Source organism: Camponotus floridanus, unplaced genomic scaffold (assembly GCF_003227725.1).
Source record: "Camponotus floridanus strain SB8 unplaced genomic scaffold, Cflo_v7.5 scaffold6, whole genome shotgun sequence".
In the NCBI taxonomy this organism is placed as follows: domain Eukaryota; kingdom Metazoa; phylum Arthropoda; class Insecta; order Hymenoptera; family Formicidae; genus Camponotus; species Camponotus floridanus.
In genome coordinates, this window is record NW_020229769.1 from 2,605,961 (window position 1) to 2,627,261 (window position 21,301).

Genomic DNA, 21,301 nt, shown 5'->3' on the forward strand with positions numbered 1-21,301 from the left:
AATTTTGCATTAAATATTTACACAATTGCTGTAATTTTTCAAAATGAGAATATGATTTATATTACTGTTCCGTCGACTCGAATTATCCTATAACAATCGGACGTCAATCTCGAGTCAACTTCGTGAATCAGAAAATTTTGAGTGTTTATTTGGACACTTGTTTTCTTGTGCGTAGATTTATTTCTTACTTAAAAAAAATATTAATTGGCAGGCCAATCGCATCATATTGATTATCGCGCTTCACGTTTGATTGTAATTAATTCTCAAATTTTACTCCTTTTTTTTTGAAAAAATATTTGACGAAAGTGTGAAGTATGAGAGAGAAAAGAGAGAATGAATCGTATAGTGATAAACGAAACAAGTGTCCTTGAATTAAATGCATTGTAAATAATATGATTAAGTACCTCAGAAATTAATGTATTGTACTAATGTAGAAAACACATTTTTTTTACTATACATGTAAGATTATCGTATTATCGTCGTATAGTTCTCGCGCAGTTATTTATATGGTATTATAATTCAATGTAAAAATTTATCCTTTATTATGCAAACTTAAGATATGTTGTTTATTCGTAGAGAATCCTTGTTCCTTCATTTATCTAGCTTAATTTTCCGAATTCTTTTAGATATATAGATAATAGTGATTAATATCTAATTTTCTGTCGTTGCATTAGAAGTTTAATTTCAAAAAAATGTCAATTTTATTAACTGCAAAAATATATTTCTATCATGAGATGCGCAATTTTTTTCTATGATCAATAGTGGTCCTTTTTCTATAATCGATAATGGTCCATCTTTATGATGCAATAAATTGGGAAAATCAATTAGAATGTAGATTTAAAATAATTTTAACGCCACTTAAGAACTATTATCTTAATATCATTTAAAAAGATAAAATTCACCAGTTTTTACAATAAAGATTGTATATGAATATTTAAAGTATATTAATTTGTTTGTCGCAATATAGGATATTTAATATAGGATATTTTCACACAAAAAAAAACTGTTCTTTGTTCGCATCTCCTTTTCTTACATTTTTAAACGCGGACGTTTGCCAGAAACGCATGCACGGCTTACATACCGGAAATAGACGCCGAATAGACTCTACTCTGTGCCAAGAAAGATATCTATTCTTTCAAAAATTACGAAATTGACTATGCATGAGATTTCTAAGTGTACTTTTATATATGAGATCATTTGAAAAATAATTTTTTCTTGTAATTACAAATTATTTAACAGATTTCCTTCTCTGCATTCTATAGCGAAATGTTTAAAATTCCTTATGTATATTGCATAAATATTAACGCGCAATATTATCGCATATAATAATTATTTATTAGCATTGCATTATTAATGTTTCTCTTTATTGTACTTTCATTAACTAGCTATTTGAATTACAGTATCATGTAAGTAATATTCATGAATTGTCAATATGCCGCATATTGAAATATTAATTAATTAAATGAAATTTTTAAGATTTATATAATAGGATAATGTCTTTTATATCTTAAAAATTCATGAAATTAAATTCTTCCTCGATATTTTTTATCGAAAATAAAAATACGTAAAATTATTAATAGGGAAGAGAAGGAAAGCGTATAAGAAAGCAAATGCTTTAAAAAATGTTTTACATATATATTTAGATGATATATATATATATATATATATATATATATATATATATATATATGTATGTATGTATATTTGTTATATGAGCTTTAAAATTTTACTGTCAGCAATTAATTCTTTACCAATTAATTAATTCGTTACTATCAATTATCTATATCTTAATAATTGAAACTTATGAAAGCACAATGACAATGTTATGGCTAAAGTGAAATATAAAACCGGTCTATGTAGCTCTAGTTATGTCCGAACAAGTGTGGAAATAAATTTGGCTACTATCAAAAAGTTGAATTCGAATAACATATTTGATTTAACAAAAGCAATCAAAATCAGTAGCACAATATCTTTTTCGCAAAAATAAACTAGAAAACAGCATACTCTGTAGCAGTGATGTATACGTTTTTATTTCCCAATACATATTATAATTCGACATCGTAGAATCAGTATCATTCTCTTTCGCTTTTCATACAGTATCCATTTCTCGGATAATCTTAACTTTTGAATATAAGCATTAAAAGAATTTATATCACAAAATCATATAAAAAATTATTTTATATTTTATATTATACATTTTATATAAAAATTATATATAAAATAAAAAAAGATTTACTTTGATAGAATGATAAATTCTTAAGAATTTCTAAGAAAACTAGATTTTCGAAAAAAAATTTGTTGTAAGAAAACAAAATTATATAAATCAATATTTAATAATGTAAATTTTATAAATATATAAATAGATACATAATTATAAAAATATATAAATCATAATTATATAAATAGTTACATAATTATTTCTGCTCTTTTAGGTATAAATCCAACTTCTATCGTATTCTCGTCTTGAACTGCGTTCTGAAAATTGCCGTATGCTATGTCGAAAGGAACTTAATAGATTTCTAAAATACAAAGTTTTAAATTGAGGTTTGCGCGAGCGATCTCGCTAAATAATTATTAAATAATAAACTCTCATAATTCCATAGAGAAACTTGGTTTAAAACTTTACAGAAAATTTCAGGAATCTATGAAATTACTTCCATAAAGTATGCATATTATTTCCTTATTAATTTATCGCATTTGTTTATTCAACGATATAAAAAATTCCTCATTAACGCAATTTCTCGTTAACGCATATTAAATCCAGATACAAAATTGCATATATATCTCGGCTTTCGGACAGTTTGCTCTTGTTAAACAGCAGTACATATCATCGCTAATTTTTCTGGACTATTTTTAGCCGGCGCATACCTACCAACATTTCTCGACGGTTCGCTACCTCTTAATTAAACATCTTTGTGATGTAAGGTAAATTCGCAAAATTCTCAGGAATAACCGAGCGCCTGATTAAAAAATATCTCGGCTGCGGGAGCAAACACAACGATCACCGCATATCATCTCGCTCTTCTTTTTCCTCTCCTTTCGACATAGAACAAAAATGCATTACGTAGCGAAATGTACGACTTATTGTTAACATTTTTTTTTTCAGCGCTCTGGGAAGGCAGAATGCGTTTTATTACGAACCGCTATTCGCATGTGCGTAGACAAATATGCAACGATGCGAATTTACGAGCGTATAAATAACTCGTGCCTATCATGCACGCTGATCATGCATTCCACTGCGTCAACTTGGAATATATCATATGCGTGCGTTTTTTTTCCAGCTGCGTTCACCTACCTGTAAAACAACCACTTATATTAGAACAATATTATGACAAAGTTATGAGAAGGCGTAATATTCAGATTTTTGATATGCTCTTATAGATGCTTCATGAGAGAAAGGGAAGGAGAAGCTGTAGATATACCGTATTTCATTGCGTGTAACATATTACGTAAACGTGAGAAAATTACACGTAAATTTTACTAATTTTTGATTAAGTTTTAAGCTTAAAAAAGAATTAATTAACTTAATCGTTGATGCCTCGAAAAGAGACTTTAAATTATTATAATGTCTCGAAAAGAGACTTTAAATTATAACTTTGTGCGAGGTCGCGTAATAATTAGAATTATGGCGAAACAAATTTGACATTTATTGACAGGTTGATCAAGAAAGCTTTTCAGTGTTAAAGGGAAATGTGCGAATTAATGAATGTCTAACGTGTTTATAACGATGAATTCGTATAATACTTGAATTGACAGTCAGTTATCTTCGGATTTGCATATTTTCAATAATCTCGAGACACATACATATGGAACTGTCGATTTATAGCACGTTGTCATAATTAACTAATTGCTAGCGAAGGTACATTATGCTGATAGCAGAGACCGACAATAATTAAGTACATTCAATCCATCAATTATGCAATCGTATTAGCAAAATACGACAGATCACAATTGCATCTACATGGGCCGCAAAGTGTGGTAATTGTGCATAATCGTTAGGAAGATAATGAATATACAATTTGATCAATTTGCACTATCATTATTCCTGCTAATACGAGATTGTTATGTGCACATTTTGCGGAAATTTTGAAGCGGAATTATATTCTTGGACGAAAAGATACTCTCTGACATTTTAATCTCGATGTCACATGTAATTATGTTATATTTACATGTAGCGTATATTCTGAACTCTCGCAATGTCGACATAATATATGCTTATATCAGTACCTTAAGTATTAATTAAGAACATATTTGCATCAATCTAAAACGCGCAGTAAGCTAGTCTATTCAAGACTTCACGATATATCATCCTTTAGACATTGTGCTGTCTAAAACTTTTGCGAACTACTATACTTGAATCGCTGAAGAAAATTTAGATCATATAGAAGAAAATTAATGTGCAAAAAAGCGAAAGAAAATTTGTTAAATTGTGTATAATTCACATAAATTTATCGAATTGAAAAAATATGTATTAAAATATTATTATTGGTGTATTATCTGGGCTGTAATTTATCTTTAAAGTCTATTATATTATTGTATTAATTTTATTTTATTATTGTGTGACTTAAATATTTATATTTTATATTATTCTTTATCTATTAATTTTTATTTTATTCTAATTTATTTCTGGTTTATGTGCACACATCAATAAATACTCTTTATATATATTTCGATCCTATCGATTATATCGATATCCTGAAAATCTGCGGTATGTCGCGCGCATCATTTGCGCACAACGTTTGAAAAGCTTCAGAAATATTTGACTCTGCTTGTGTACAGGACCACGGTGGAACTTTGCGTTCGCATAAAGAGACACGCGTATTTTTAAATTACAGTGGGACGGGGAGGGTACAAAAGAGTTTTACGTTATCAGAACGGTTAGTAGCGAGACCACAGCGGCACATTGATTTTCACAAGGGTTGGGGTTCTTGAAGGCCACAGCTGGAATGGAAGCTGCGGCCTTCAATTCTCGCTCATTCATTCGATCCGATCCTTTCCGTCCGCACTTCACGCAGCTTCGACTTATTTTCCGTCATTCTCCGTCTGCTAGGACTTCGTGTCTTCTCCTTTTCTTTTCGTTTGCCTTTTTTATCCACTTCTTCTTTCTTCCCTATCCGGACAGGTCAGCTTAAAATCCCATTCATTCGTACCGTAGCTTTTTTTTCTTTTTTTTACATAATCGTATTGCCTTATAAATTTGTTGAATAAATTGTAGCTAATGATATTAAGCTTTTCTTTTTGAATTTTTTTACAGAAATTTTAATAATACCTTTCTTGATGGTTACACGGCTCGAGTTTTTCCCGATTCGTTGCTATGCTCAATTACATGCTCTTATTTACATACGACTACGCATATAAATTGACATTTTAATTAATACACGATACGCTTTGAGAGTGGACGCGCCAGTGCGGTTTGATTTATTGAATTCATACGCAACAACATAGCAATTGTCACAAAATATTATACCGCAGACTGTATATATTGTGTTGTGCCGCAATTCTATATATTTCATATATATATTAACTTAAATGTGCATCGGTTTCCAATTATTTGAAACTGTTTGTTTTCACAAAGTGAAATATTGTCATTACTCTTTAATGAATTAGATGCAGATATTTACAAAAAATATAACATATAATTCATATTGTATTATGAAAAAAAATATGTTTTTTTCATAAATTTGATGTAAGCTTTAGAATATTTATTATAAATAAATATTATAAATAAATAATATATATTAATAAATAATAATAAATAATAATATATATTATTTATATTATAAATATATTATAAATATTATATTATATAAATTTATATTATAAATAAATAATAAAATTTGTGATTTCTCCGTTTTGCTCAATTGAATTTTTTAATTTAATATGATTTTTAATTTGGCTAACCTATTTAAATTATTTAATATTTAAAATTAAAAATGTCGTCAAATTCTTATTCAAGAGAAAATTTCAAAGAATATAGGTGAAAAAAGCGACAATAATTGCAAGATATTATATTTTGTACATAATACGTAGTGCATTAATATTTTAATTACGGTAATTAATTTACTTTTTTCTTTTCCTTTGTTATTTCGTGAGAGTCTTATCAAAGATGAATATATTAAATAGCGCTAAAATGTTGGCGTGTAAAATTGCGAAACTGCCGTTTTATCGATTTTTCCACGATAAAGCGCTAATTAAAGTTCGCTTATGTTTTCCATCAAATCAATTTAATGTTACGTACAGCTTTTAATTAGCGACTAATGACGTCGCGAACAATGTCGAAATCGTGGATTAAAAAAAAACATTCAAGAACTGTCGCGAAACAATGACACCAGCGAATGATGCAGTAACGAAATTTAACGATATCAGGAATGTCCCTTATTTTCGCCAACTAACGTTCGACAACAAATAATAATATTCCCCTACAGCGTAACGGACCATGGTTGAGGTATAAAGACGGTGACCTGACTTTAATGAAGTTTGCTGAGGCATTTATCGGTACGGAATTGTTGGCTAACCTGGACCACACATTTCCATCCGGTTCGCTTCTGCTTAAGCATCAACAAGAATCGGTGGCGCACTATTAATTCCAGACGCCTGCATCGGATCGCGCGTTGTGAACGAAACCCCCCAGCTTCCACCATTTTACTATTTTTTCAAGATTAAATTTTCCAACGTCTCCGATAATCTTCAACCGCAATTTTCTCGATATAACGTGTGTGTGTATGTATACCGTGCCTATAATTATTTAATAATATTTGTAAAATACAATTATTCTCTATTTTTTATGCTCGCAATTTTCTCTCGTTAAATATCGATTACATAATGTCCTAAACTGCAAAATGTACATGTACCATCGATGTTACACGTAGGCGACGAGTGGCGTTAACAGCGGGGCTTTAATTAAGGTTTTAATTTATTTTTAATTCTCTCGCAGAAAATCGGTAATACACCGGCGTTAATTTGAGAGACACCTGCATAAAATGCTTCCTAGGTATTTATTTACGGCGTTTTCTCCGAGTACGTCAATATGATGTTGAACGTGACTGAAAATTACTAGACGCTTTTCATCATCCACTTGCATACTGTATGCATTAATTTATTTTTGTTGGACTACTAATAAAAAAGTACTGGCATTTAAGAATTGCATTGAAATAAAAGTGATAAAATAGACTAAATAAATTCAAATCACGATGAAATATATTTCGCAGTTTAGCATTTTTATGCCTGCTCCAATATAAATTGTAGTTTTATATTTAATACCGCGATGAAAAATATTTTTCTGCATATTATATATTTTTCTACGCATATTATTTATTTTTATTTCTAACAAATACTGTAAAAATCGTAAATTTAATTAAAAACCATATGCATTTTACATTTTATAATTCTACTTAGTCACAATGAATTGCAATCTCTAGTTCAAAAATGATCTAGGAAAGTATTTGTAACAATATTTCGCCTTTCGCGCATGTAAAAATATATTTCTATTAGAAACTTTAAAAGTAATTTTAGAAAAATGCATATCGATATTTTCCCCGTAGTGATTAATTTAAAAAATTCGCATAAATGCAATGTGCATTAATGTGCATTAAACGATCCATAAGAAAGTCAATGCGACAGTGGAAGAAGCGTATTGATGGTCGGCCGAGTAGAACAAGTCAGTCGTACCTACACTTAGTAGAAAAGTCGTTCACGTCAGACAATATCCAAGCGAATCGTGAGTCTCAACCGTGGTCAACCGGCGGTAACAGTTGTTCGTTCCACCACATGTGATATTGCGCTTCCTTCCTGTCTTACGGCCAACCGTGTCACAAAGTCACGTCTCAATGCGCCAAATGTTGAATTGCAGTCATGCAGTTTAAACCGGTAATAACTTTCGGATAATCTTATGTTTTAGACAGTTTTCTCCGCACACGAGATTAATTCAAATATTCCTGGTGAAAAATATAAGATATTTGTTCTAGTAAAAAAAATAAACTATTGGTTAATAGTTGCTGTATAAAGAAAAAAAATAAAGTATGCATGTGTATGAATTGAATGATTCCCCGACGAATTAAGTCATGCATGTAAGAAATATAGACTTTACGCACTTCTAATGTTCTGTCAGTAATTTATAAAAATTAAAAAAAAAAGAATGCAAATCTTAGAAACATGTTTATCTCTTTTCAATTAAACTAGAATAATTATATACGTAACATAAATTTCATTTTATATAAGATAGATTAACATTATAAATTTATATATAAATATTAGAAATATTTATTTATGATGCCTTCTTTTTAATAATATATCTCTAAGATCTCTCTAAGAAAAAAAAATCAAATTTCCCAAGGTTTCGTTTCTTTTTCTAATTTTTGCACAGAATTTATTACGCGTAGTCTATATATTTTCTATGCCTATGAACATCGCGACGTTGTTCTGAATATCTTTAAGCGCGCCGCCTTAGAGATTAATGTCCCATTGTTTAGAAAAGATTTCCCTACTTACCTTATATGTCACAAGTCACATAAAAATTACAGCGCATTACGTTTTAATGTCACAGTGCCCTCGTTTCCATTCGCATCTCGTCGCGACCTTCTTGCGCCGCACTCTCAACGACGAAGGCGCTTGCTTATATTCGTTGAATATTTCCTAGACTTCGGCAGAACGACGTTGCGCGCATATTGCGCCGTTTTGAGTGATGAGGAAAGGAAAATATAAAACTTGCGACGTAGGGCGGGATAAGCGAGATGGAAGGCTGAGAATTCGAATTAAGGAGAGCTTGGTTAAATTCTTATCGTGGCTGGTGCAACGTGGGGATGAATACGGTGCATTATAAGCTCACGTCATGTTCCGTGGTGTATTTTAATCACTGCAAATATCTGCTTTAAAACTATAAGACGTGTTATATAAGCTGGATATACTCGTATATAATCCGTATATAATGTATACCTTACTATTAAATTTATAAAGCATCGAATAATTAAAATACAGAAGTACAGAGGTGTGTCCCTTTTTATTTTATGTCTCAGTGAAAATATGGCAATTATTCAAAGCTGTTTTGTGTGGGTGTTGTATGTGTGTATGTGTGTATTGATATAAATAATTAATTAAAACCGTGAGACAAAATTTTGCTAGCAATCTAAGCGCAACTAAGTTTACGCGTTTATGTTGTACGAGGTCTATTTATAAACTGGCAAATGAGTTTGCAGGGAACAATCCAGTGCAACGACGCTACGTTCTCAAACTTTCAAATTAATCGGGCTTTCGACCGAATAACATTTATTCCATTATCGTTGACGTATTTGTAATTCAAATTCGGTTCCTACCCAAGGAACACGCGGGTGATCCCATCAGCATCGCATCGCAGTGGAAAATCAATCGTTTTCACGAGAGAGATGCGAGAACACTTTCAATCTGTTGATAAGATCGCTAACATACGTTACATTAATAACTAAATTCAATTAAAGTAAATTCGGAACTGAACAAAATTTCATTTATCGTTACAATCTTTACGATTACATTATAATTTATATAAATTTTCTTTCATAAAAACAATTAACATAATGTCCTCATTATTCAGTTCAATTTACTCTTTTTTTCCCCTTTTCTTTTATTTCTTATAAAAGTATTTTTTTTATTTAATTTTGCGAGAAATTATATAATATTATGGAAATATATGTATGCAGCACAGAACATTGCAGCAATATTGCAATATTGCTGCAATGTTATAACAATATTAATAATATTACTGCAATATTCAGTACGGGTTTAATTCCAACTGTCGCTAAATTTGCTACAGATAAAAGAGATTACTTTATTTAAAGTCAAAAAATTAGATTTACTTGTTTGAAATTGCATCACAATACATTCAAGAGTTTAAGTTACTTAATTATATTAAAAGTCAAACTCTGAGATGATACAATTATATATATATATATATGGCAGATCTTTATACGAATTAAGAAAACATTTTCAAAACCGGAGAAGAAGCATATCTCATGTCTCATCCAAGATTAATAAATTACACCCCAAACTCTGCGGACTAGAGAGCGAATGAGCCATGCATTAAATATATATAAGATCATAAGACCATCATCCATATTACAAATTTAACTTTTAATTCATTAATCAAGTAAAAGAAAATGTTCAAAGAAACTAACTCCACGGAGAGCACTATCCTCTACAGTGTCTAACCCTCGATTGGATTAAACGAAACTTTTAGTTATCCCTGCAAGCCGCAAAGCGGGAGTCTTTGTGCCATTGGGAATAAAAGCTTTATCTCGCGATTCTCTCAGTGGCGCAGACTGACGCAAAATTTTCCTCGAAAACGAGATGGAAAAAGTTCCAACAACCCAGGAGACGATAATTAAAGAATATAGATGCATATTTAGTACACGATCTCTATTTGTTCCTATCTTAGCCCGGTTGGCCTGGCCTCGATAAATAGAGACTGTCGGTTGCGCCAGAAGATAATAGAAGATCAGCGCGAACGAAATCGTAAGACTTTCAAACAGCTTTATCTGAGCTTTCTCGAGAATCGGATTGTCGAACGGAACGGCGAGAGACGCTTATCTGATTACTATTCCGACCGTTTGTCTCCACAAAATTGCCTATTCTGTTCTTTTTACAGGGAAAAAAGTGGATGCGCGAGGGATCCGTGTTCATCTGGCATACATCGCGTTCAAGCCTAATAAAACTTTACTTATTCAACATCCTGGTCCACGAAATACGGTTCAACTATCGCATGTGCGATCGCAATTAATCATGTCTCAAGATACGACAGCCGGAAATGAATTAATCATACATTTTGCCTCGCGTCATTTATGACAACTCTATTACGACGGTATTGCCGGAAGCAACCTGTTTGGATTACTTGCGAGTTGCCATTTGAGGTAAACTGGCTGCAGCTATCGTCCGCTTAAGAGATGTGCTCTGATTAAAGAGGGACGAGGTGTGTGTGTGTGTGTTACGCTATTCACGGCAAAATTCGACATAAACGTAGAAACGGCCGAATTAGAAGCTCATAAACTCGAACGGCCGATAAAGATATGTCCACAGCAGCAGTTCACTTCAATTCGCTTCTACTTGCGAAACGCTGATAGTCACTTACATGAGTCCGAGTATGCGTTTCACAATCTTTTTTATACTTATTCCTTTCCCGTAAAAATCTCTATGAGAATCCATCTAATCTTTCTTGTCACTCTCTCCTCTACGAGCTTCGCTATTCAAGGAGGGGATTGCGTTATATCGTACGAGAATGTAAGCTGATGGAATTCTTGCTTTCTGCTAGCACGATTGCGTTTCCGTTTTCTTCCAACGTAATTGGATAGTCGGCAAGCTGTCGGAAAAGTGTCGATCTCGTCGCAACCTTTAGAACTTTTACTTAAGAAATCCCTTACAGTCTTTTCTTCGAGATCAAAAGCTCTAAAACATTGAAATATCCTGCGCAATGTAGATTGAGACATTTAATATGTCACGAGTCGCATAATATTTGAGTCAAAATAACGTTTGACGTAAATGTAACGATAAAAAATATAAGAAAAAAAAATAAATCTTCTTATTTAAATATAAACTATCCCACAGTATATTTATATAATTTCTCAATATTTTCTTTTAGCGTTTTTAATTCGATGCAATATAGCGATTGTTTAAGTGTTTTACACTTGGAGCAAATTTTGATCGGGGGAATATTTTTCGATATCGAATTAAGGCGCGTGAAGGATGTATTGTATCCCGCAAATATTATCAAATCTTACGAGATACAATCGCATTATCGTTTCTTGGATACAATCCGGTCTCGTATTGTCGTAAAATTTTCAATCACGAGGATTTGCGCGATAACGTCGATCCGTAACGTGACATATCTCCTCCGACCACCCAGAGCTTATCCTGTAGGCGCAAATGGACGTGACAACCCGCCTGTCAAATCGCTAGTCATTTTTCCTTAAAATTCTTAGCCATTATACGATACAGCAAGACATCGATGGAACGACCGATATGATGATGAAAATTTAAAAATGATTCCCGGTAGGCGCATGACGTAAAGCCTCCGATGGGGACTACAATCTTTATTGGTACTTGCGGCTCTCGAAAAAAAAGAAGGCAAGAAACGGTAGAGACTCAGAAGCAAGATGAAAAATTAATAATAGATAAGGTAACAGAGAGTAAAGATGTATTTTTTTTTCTATTTTCCCGAGAATTCGTCAGAAAATAATAACGACATGTCGAAAGCGCGGTTCCCGACAGCATTTAATTGAATATCATGTGGTTATTAATCAACGAGATGTCTGGAATTAATCCGATCATTAATACGGTAATAAAAACTGAACCATTGAAATTTATCGTAGAACAATAAGAGTAATAGAAGTATAATAATATCGGCGATAAAATAAATTCGCGATCAAACCTGGCACGTGCGCAAATTATGGCATGAGATTAGCAGCGTAAAGTTCGAACCACGAAATTTGCAGAGAAAAGAGGCTCGAGAAATTCCGTTCCTTCTGTTTTAGGATCGTGAGATTTCTTCCCCACGAATTGATCAAATGTTCAAGAATATCGTTTGGCTCGCTTCAAACACGTGAAATAACTTTCAGTCGCAGAGAACTTACGATATTTCTGGAAAATATTGAATCAATATTTTTTCTTCTCTTCGACGTTTTAATCATGAGAAATAGGTAAACCAGAGGAACAATTTCGTATAATGAGAGATTTTGTGTAATTCAAAGAGCAAATGCAATATATGTCTGATAAATTTAGAATTTAATGCTATACATCAATAGAATGAAATCTATATCATTTATCATGAAAAATCGTGGGACATTCATCGTTTAAATTGCAATTAGAATAGCAAGTACATATATATAATATATGCGCATAACTAAAATTTACATTAGTGATTTATAAATATTTCTATTATTTGCAATAATAATAAAAAGTTTAATTAATCTACTTTCTTTTAATGAAAGTTGAGAATATTCCCATGTTACTATAATAACATTTATTCTCTGCTGGTGAAATTGAAATAGTATACTTATGGGAACAATCCTCTTGACTTTTATGAAAGAGGAAAAGCTTTCTTAATCTTTTTTCTTTCGCTCTTTTTTTACATCTTTTGTTCTTTATCTATATAAAATATAGATCTATACAGATTATTTTTAATTGCATTGTGATATGCATTTGCAATTGTGTGTGTGAAATGAAAAATAAAACCTTGAGAGGTCCGTGCATTCTCTATATAATTTAGAATATTAATTGAATATTAATGATGAATTATATAACAATTAAAAATTAAATTAAAATTGGCAAATAGAGCCACAGCGCGGTAATTGGAGAGCAGGGAAGAAATAACACTTCCTTCTTTAATAGTTAATATTTTGTAATATATTTTATTGATATTGCGCGAAGAGGAATCAAATATAATCTAAAACATTCGTTTTTTTTTATTAATTATTATTGTTAAATAAACGAGTAATCAGAAAGAAGGAAGTGTTATTTCTTCCCTGGCTTTGTTTGCCAATTTGGAATTTAATTTTTAATTATTATGATTTGAGCCATATTTCAATTTATTTAATTAATATAATTATATTAATAATTGATATTAACAGTTCTTTCCTATAGTATTTTGCTTCTTCAACATATTTTGTCTACTAATTGGCGCAATACTTCTTTCAAAACTCGCTAATTTTCAAAGCGAGTGTCGCTCCTCGACGTATGTCAAAGTTCCTCTTAGTGCTAGTTTCACGATATTATTAGCGAAGCATGAAATTAGAGAGCCTCCTCTTCGCTCTATCACGTTGCACTCACGATTAAAATTTTCAAAATATTGCGAGTGACATATGATGATAGTGGAATGTACGTGTTTAAGCAGCTCTCATGTCGAGCGATCTGATCACTTTGTCGCGTTGAATTTTAATACCTATCGTTATAATAGATTGATGGTATTCTTCCACATCCAATTTAATTAGTATGCGATAGGAGATTACAATTTGTCATTCCGTCAATCATTAAAAATTCTATCACGGCGCACCACGTTTAAATGGACGGCTCCTCTGTCTTGTCCATTCTTTTTTATCTCTGCATCTCTCTTTTATATTTTCTATTCCTCAATACTTCTTGTATTTTTTTCGTTATTCTTTATTTCCCATTTTCATCTTCTTTTCTCCGTCATAACTTTTGATCTGGCTGTCTCTCTACTTTTCCCTTGATTCAAACCTGCTGTGTTGTGTAGCCTTCTCTAACACTGCTGCGTATCCACCGTTATTTTTTCTAAAGATGATATGATTCAGCGAGAGAAAAAGGTCAACGAGAAACGCCATATTTCATTCCGCGTCGTAATTAAAAGTCTTCTCCTTGCATTAGGAAGCTATATATCGTAAGAGATTTCATCAATGCTTAAATATACGAGTATGCTACTTTTAATAATATGCATGATTTCATCCGTATTCCTTTTAATTACAGCAAGCTAATATTTTTGCATAATAATATACATATACATACATATAATATGATGAAATGTATATTGATTTCGCGGAAAGAGAATTATTTAGTTACGTAATATATTTATATATAATTATTTCTACGAGACTAAATTTTCAAAAAATAGTATTAAAATAATACAGATATTCACAAGTCAAAGGCCAACTTCTATATATGTTACTTTAGCGCGAAATATTTGAAATATTTATTTTAAAACTGTTTTTCTCGAGTACATAATTCATTATGTTAAAACTTTGCGGCATGATAGTTCAATTTAAAAAAAAATATCATTGTCGAGATCATTATTTTTTTGCAAGCCTTGCGGGAAAGATTGTGCTACCTTGTCATACTTTATTCTACCTTTCTTCAATGACGGCATTTTTCAACCGCGCTTCTTTTTCGCAAATTCCATAAAGTAACGAAGTCTCAATAACGAATAATTGCCCGTGCGAATGCACTCAGGAAAATTCTTTTCTGAATCAACATAGACTGACATCGTCGAAGTTTAAAGAGGCACTCGAGCTTTGCGGTCGACGTTAATCCACTTCCCTTTGCGTTTCGCGTCTGTCGCTTTTTCTTGCCACTGCAGCGGCCGCGGACCAACTCTCTTTTTGTCTGTCCAGAACGAGATTCAGTTGGGAATTGCGTCATCCGTCCCTAGAAAATCCACCCCGGATCAGTTGGTCTGTCAAAGAAAGATTTTCTGCAAAGTTCCAATTACGGTGAACAATGGTATAGGAGTTTTGATGGGTCTATGCCTTAGGCAACAAACTCTGGCAAATTGTAGTTATTAGTAACAAAAAGAAGTTGAGTATAACTTGGAAACATTTACTTCTTAATGAGCGTTCATTTATATGCGAAGAGGGATAATGCATTTAAAAATATCTTTTAAATTTCTTATAACTTTTCAAATTTCTAGATATATATTTTGTATCTTTATCATTTTATAATAAATTCTCTTATTTGAATCCACTTTGTTTCGAGAAATATACTGACACTTTCTCTGTTATATATCTATTCAAAAATTAATATAACATATTCTTATAAAAAATAATTAAATAATATAATATATGAATTAATATATATTAATATATATTAATATATATAATAATATATAGAAAGATAAAATATATCATCTCTTTTCTCTTTTAAACTCAAGCATATCGAGAAATAATTATGTTTGTAACAAAGTCGTTAACAGTCGCTAATTATTTACAGGAGAAAAAATAGATTTTTAAAGAAATAATGAATTGTTGAATGATTGAAAATACGTTTGGCCGAATACGAAGAAAATACGTTTGGCCGAATATAGATTCTTGTTGGCTTGTTTTTCATGGAAAAGTACCTAGTCGATTTGCTTGTACTATCGACTTGACTGATGCTACGTATCCCAAGAGAATTTTGCGTAATGGAAAACGAGAGAACATAAACATTGCTCATCGAATATAACGGAGAGAAAATGTTATCAAATATCAAATTCTAGATGAATTCTACTTTTTAATAAATAATAAAAAATTAATACAATTTAATAAAATATATACTAAAATATACATATAATATGTAATATATTATATATAAATATAATATACAATATAGTAAATATATAATATACTATATATAAATATAACATACAATAATAAAAAAAAATTAAAAATAATCTATAGAGTTCTTAAAATTATATTGTTATATTTATATTATATTTATATTATTATTATAAACACATTGTTTTAATCAATCAATGTATTTTATCTTATTATCTTAATATTTTATTACCAATCAATTCATCATTGAATACCGTACATGTATATAATATTGTATCTCTCTCCCTATTTTCAAAGATTGATAACATATTACATTTTATATATTTCTAAATTTTACATTAACATATATTTTTATAAATTTGTATAAATGTTTAAATTTCTATAAACTCGACAATGACTCTACGTTTGATAGAAATAAGTTAAGTTAGGCAGCTAATTATTGCGAGCGAATTAATCGACTCGCTAACTAATCGATGAGTGCGCGAACGTTCTCTTATAACGGGCGAGAGGGAAAGCACCGAGGTATGTAGCAAGCCTTGAGCTATCAACCACTGTTTCTATATTGGTCTCTCATCACCGTCCGAGCGAGAGTTGAATGCCTTATTCATAAATATCGATTTCATATACGAACGTATTATATCCATCGCTAGAGCGCGCAGGATAAATACTCGTTTCACAAGGAGCGGTCTGCAAATGGAGAAGAACTGAAAGGGAAGAGAACAAACATTGCTTCGGCGCATGCAGTAAAAAACAGGGAGAAAGAGAAACGAGGATGATATATTATTAGACACCAAAAATCAAACGAGATATGCGATCGCTGATAAGACATGAAGAAACAACATATAATATTATTCTTATAAAAAATATATTACTATCTATAATTTCTTCTTTTCTTATATATTAATATACAATTTAAATGTTGTATGTATTTTTTTTTAATAATGCGCAATTTTATATAGATAGGAAAATGGCTTATATTTTTCGGAGCATACGCATATCTCGACGGATAAATAGAAAAAAGGTACACGGATATTCTTATTCCACCCAACTCTCACGTTTCTCCGCTGGTTAAAACTTTTTTAATGAATATGAATTGATTGGAAATTCTTCTCGGAATAAAATCTTCAAACTTAGGCAGAAAAAGATAGAGAAAGAGAGAGAATGCTCCGGGTTTTTGTATTAAATTTAATAATTCGCAACATAAATTGCACATAATTTAGAAATGTACGTGCAAATCGGGATTTGAAACATTTCAAAGTTTAAAGAGAGCCGGATATAAATTTATGCTAAGCCGGATGCTCAAAGTTGCGTTATCCTGACAATGTAATAAATTAACTTCACATATTCGAAAGAGAATCTACGGCAAACGCGTAAGTAAAACGAGTAAAATCTGCCTTTTTACTGCGTTTTGCAGAAATCGAACTTGGTGTATTAAGCAAAGTGGTCTCTTAGCCAGACGAGGACGTTTGCGACAAATTTACTACGACATGGAGTTTTTTTAACTCCTCCACATACGCGCGTCACCTTTATCGTCCATTACTCATGAAGGAGCTGATCGAGCCACGATGAATCAAATGAATCGGCGGCGTCGAGACGTTACGCTACGTTGATTTCCATTTGTGTGCGAGAACGCCTCCGTAAGACTTCGAGCATGTGGGAGAAATAATCGTCAATCTTCGGGAGATTCTAAGAATATCGCATTAAATATACTAACAAATTCTTATGATTAAAAAAAAAAATGTAATTTCTTGAGGTCTATAGCTATTATCGAATTTGAAGACTCAAAGTTAAAGTTTGACGTAAATCAATTTTTGAATTTAAAATCTCTAACAATCTAAATGTTAAAATTGATTATAAATTATAAAGAATTATACAATTTTTATACTTTACTGTAATTTATATTGAGAATGTAAGGATATGAAAATAATGAAGTAAAAGAGAAATAAATGTTTTTAGAGACAGAAAAAGAAGCTTTTATTTTAAAGAGCACAGTGATTTTTCATGAAATTACTTAAGCTGACTCAACTGCGTATATTTTATGCTTCCTATTTTTGGAAGCTACTCTCGAGCGCCTTTAAGATCGATACCGTGCGAGAGATCAGCCTCATCGATATCTTCGATATTTCTGGGACGAGACGTAGCTGTTTGTTAAGGCACTGTTTACAATACCGATGAAGAAAAACAACAGAGAGGGATGGTTTTAATCAAGAGCACACGTCTCTTTAGAAAGGGGTAGCGGGGTATTCTTAGAACGCCGAGAGGTAGTTGTCTCTCGGTGGTAAAGTCTTTGCTGAGAATTATTGATGCGGCGATTACAATAGGAACTGCCTCTAACTACCTGTAACTCCATATAATGGATAGCCTCCGGGAAAGAAGCTTTTCTACGAAGCTTTGCTTCTAAACAACGGAGCGAAGCGTTCAATGCAACCGGAGAACGTATTTCTGTCGTATCGAGGATAAATCAAAAGATGGTTAAGTGATTAACGAGCGAGTAAACGAATTGTCCGGCAAGGAATTGCCAATACTGGCTTTATAAAATATGTAAAACACACTTCTGTCGATTCTTTCCAAGAAATTGAGAATTTTATTCGGAAATTTAATCGTTCGATAGTGGATAATGGCAATATATGTATATATATATATATGTTTATCTATCAGTATTTTTTAAATTATGATAATGTTATTAGATACATGTAATTTTATACTTTTGTGTTTCTAATACTTTTAATGCATTTCATTATACAGATTATATCTCTACAGCTCGACGTTATTTAAATATTACGTCTCCTCCCCCTATAATGATTAAAATTAATCTAAATATACATAAAAGTCTTGGTACAGCTAAAAGCTTTCATCCGCTGGCTGCGTATTATAAAATTTGTAAAAATAAGAAAACTTAGATTATAACAGTATGCTTTAGAGCACTTATTTATATAAAACAGCAACCTGTTATGTGTGTGCATTATCGTTCTTTAAAAATGTATTATAGTTTAATGCTGCGCATTTACATTTACTTTAAATGAGATGATATTTCTCTGCATCATCGGAGGGTGTTTCGGTAAAACGCATCGGAGTCTCAATTCACGTCCTAAAACAAGAGCAACGCGAGAATCGAACGTTAGAAATGATCGTACGTGCACATAAAGCCAAGCATCCGTGAGCTCTTCCCATGCTCTTTCCCATCCCTCCTCCATCATCAGTCGTTTCTATGTACTTTGCGAGTGGTCCCTAATTGCGAGTGCGATGCTCGATGAGGAGCAATCGATAGATCCGGCCCGGATCCTGAGCTTCGCTGAAAAATGAATTCACCCTAGACGATATCGCGCGTAGCACGAGAGTATAATTGGAATAGCGTATGATTAATCGATCGTCGGGTTAGAGTCGTCGACGAATCGGAAACAAGCTCACCGGTAGCTCGTTAATTACCATAGGGCTTGATGGATCACCCGCGCCAAGATAGGACGCAGTTAAGTGTCCTTCATGTAAAGATCAGAAATGTAAAGAGTAGAAATTCTTAGCTCGTTTTAATATCGGACGAAGAAAGACACGCGCGATAGTCTGCGATGCAAGTGCAGTTATCGCGTCCCAGAAGGTGCATGTAAACAATGTTTCAATAAAATGCAATTACATTGGGATCCAATCGCCTAAGATACACACACATAGTGCAACGACGTCTTATGTGAACGATACTTTAGGACGGCAAGCACCTCGCTTGGATCTACCGATTGTTTTTCACGCTCGTTGCATCGCGTTTACGTTTGTGCACGCAATCGATGTATCTCTCCGAGCATCGGTGCATACGCGAACGCGAGTTTTCCATTTCGCAAACTCACGAGGGTGTTGGGAGATAATTGCTTTTACCGTCACTTGGTGCTAACAATAATATTGTCTTCTCGAGAATTGCGTTTCACGTAGAAAGATAGAGATAGAGAGAGAAGAAAACACTCACACACATATTTTATTTATCTCGAATTTCGAAATAAATTTACAAGTGTAGTTATATAAATGCAGCTACGTTTATTTCACTCTATTTCTTTCGTTTCGCATTTTGTTATTAAACAAGCAAGGAATTATATCGCAATCCGGCAGATTAATAACGTTTCTTATTTAGAGAGAGATTTATATACATGTATAGTTTTATATTCTGACAGTATTCCAATTTATCCTTTTATGAAAAAGCAAAGATTTTCAAAATGATTGTAAAATATAAATATTTTAATAATTAAAAAAATTTCTACGGATTAATATTTTAATAATTAAATTTTCTATCAAAATTTGAATTGATTTATTGCATTTATATATATTAAAGTCTCGAATAATCTTTAATTTTAATCCTTCCGTAATTAAAAAATATAATTGATATTCCTGTTAAATAATTAAAATGTTTGTAAGAAATGAAAATTATATTTTTAATATATATTTAAATATAAATACGCACCGATCTTAAAGTCGCGCAGAAATTTTACGTTGACAAGGCATCAGAGCGGAAAAGAGAAGAAAAAAAGACGCAAGCGTAAAGGGAAAAAGAGACAGGTGAGCGTTTCTAACGACACTTTCATACTCGAGTCAACTTCTCTCTCGCGCGATTCCACCGATAAAACTTTCTTCATGAATATTTTATAAGCCGATCCAAGTGATACAACCCTCGGCCAACGATGCATCATCGCCAGCGCTTTTCCACGGATACTCTTGATCGAGGACGGCTCGATCCCTTCCCTATTCTTCATCTATCTCGGCAGGGGTCCGCGGCAGGATGGCGCTATCCTTACGCAGGCTTAGACACACACAACCCCTTATGTGCTCGGTCTTATGCGTATATTAAGGTATATAGATTAGAGTATACAGTATTAAGCGCGCTTAAACGCGATTATAAATGCATATTTAAGTGGTACACGGTATAAATTGTTACGGGAGAGAGAGAGAGAGAGAAAGAGAGAGAGAGGGAGGGAGGGGAAGAGCAGAAAAAGAGAGAATGTAATTACTTTGATAACTTCCGATATTGCTCATTTTTTTTCGAGATGAGACAATAAGGTTTCTGATGATAAATGATTGTACATATTTTACACTCTTGTTCCAACCTACTATTTGCTCCGAGTCTATCACAGAATATATCAATTCAGAAGGTCTTGGTTTTCATGATGATATCTTATATGGATTTACATACAAACACAATATGCGTTTGCAAACGTATCTGTAACACATCTCTCTCATGCAAAGAGATAAAATCTCATTTTTCTGTTAAATTATATAAAAAAAGAGGAAACAATAAAACTGTAAATATAATATTAGACAGTAATCTAGTA

At 32.1% G+C, this 21,301-nt stretch overlaps 1 long non-coding RNA gene across 3 annotated transcripts in view; it reads right to left on the reverse strand.

Annotated features, from left to right (window-relative positions):
- Window positions 1-2,422: 2,422 nt before the first annotated feature.
- LOC105259446 overlaps window positions 2,423-21,301 on the reverse strand; it is a 59,439-nt gene continuing 40,560 nt past the window's right edge. Inside the window, exons 3-4 of one of the 3 annotated variants that reach the window (XR_003123475.1) lie at window positions 14,818-15,142; window positions 2,423-3,295 (exon numbers count right to left, since the gene is read on the reverse strand). This is a non-coding gene — a long non-coding RNA (uncharacterized LOC105259446). Of the gene's footprint in view, window positions 3,296-13,594; window positions 14,345-14,817; window positions 15,143-21,301 lie in introns of those variants that run through there. The other 2 variants (XR_889811.2, XR_889809.3) reach the window with 2 other exon arrangements.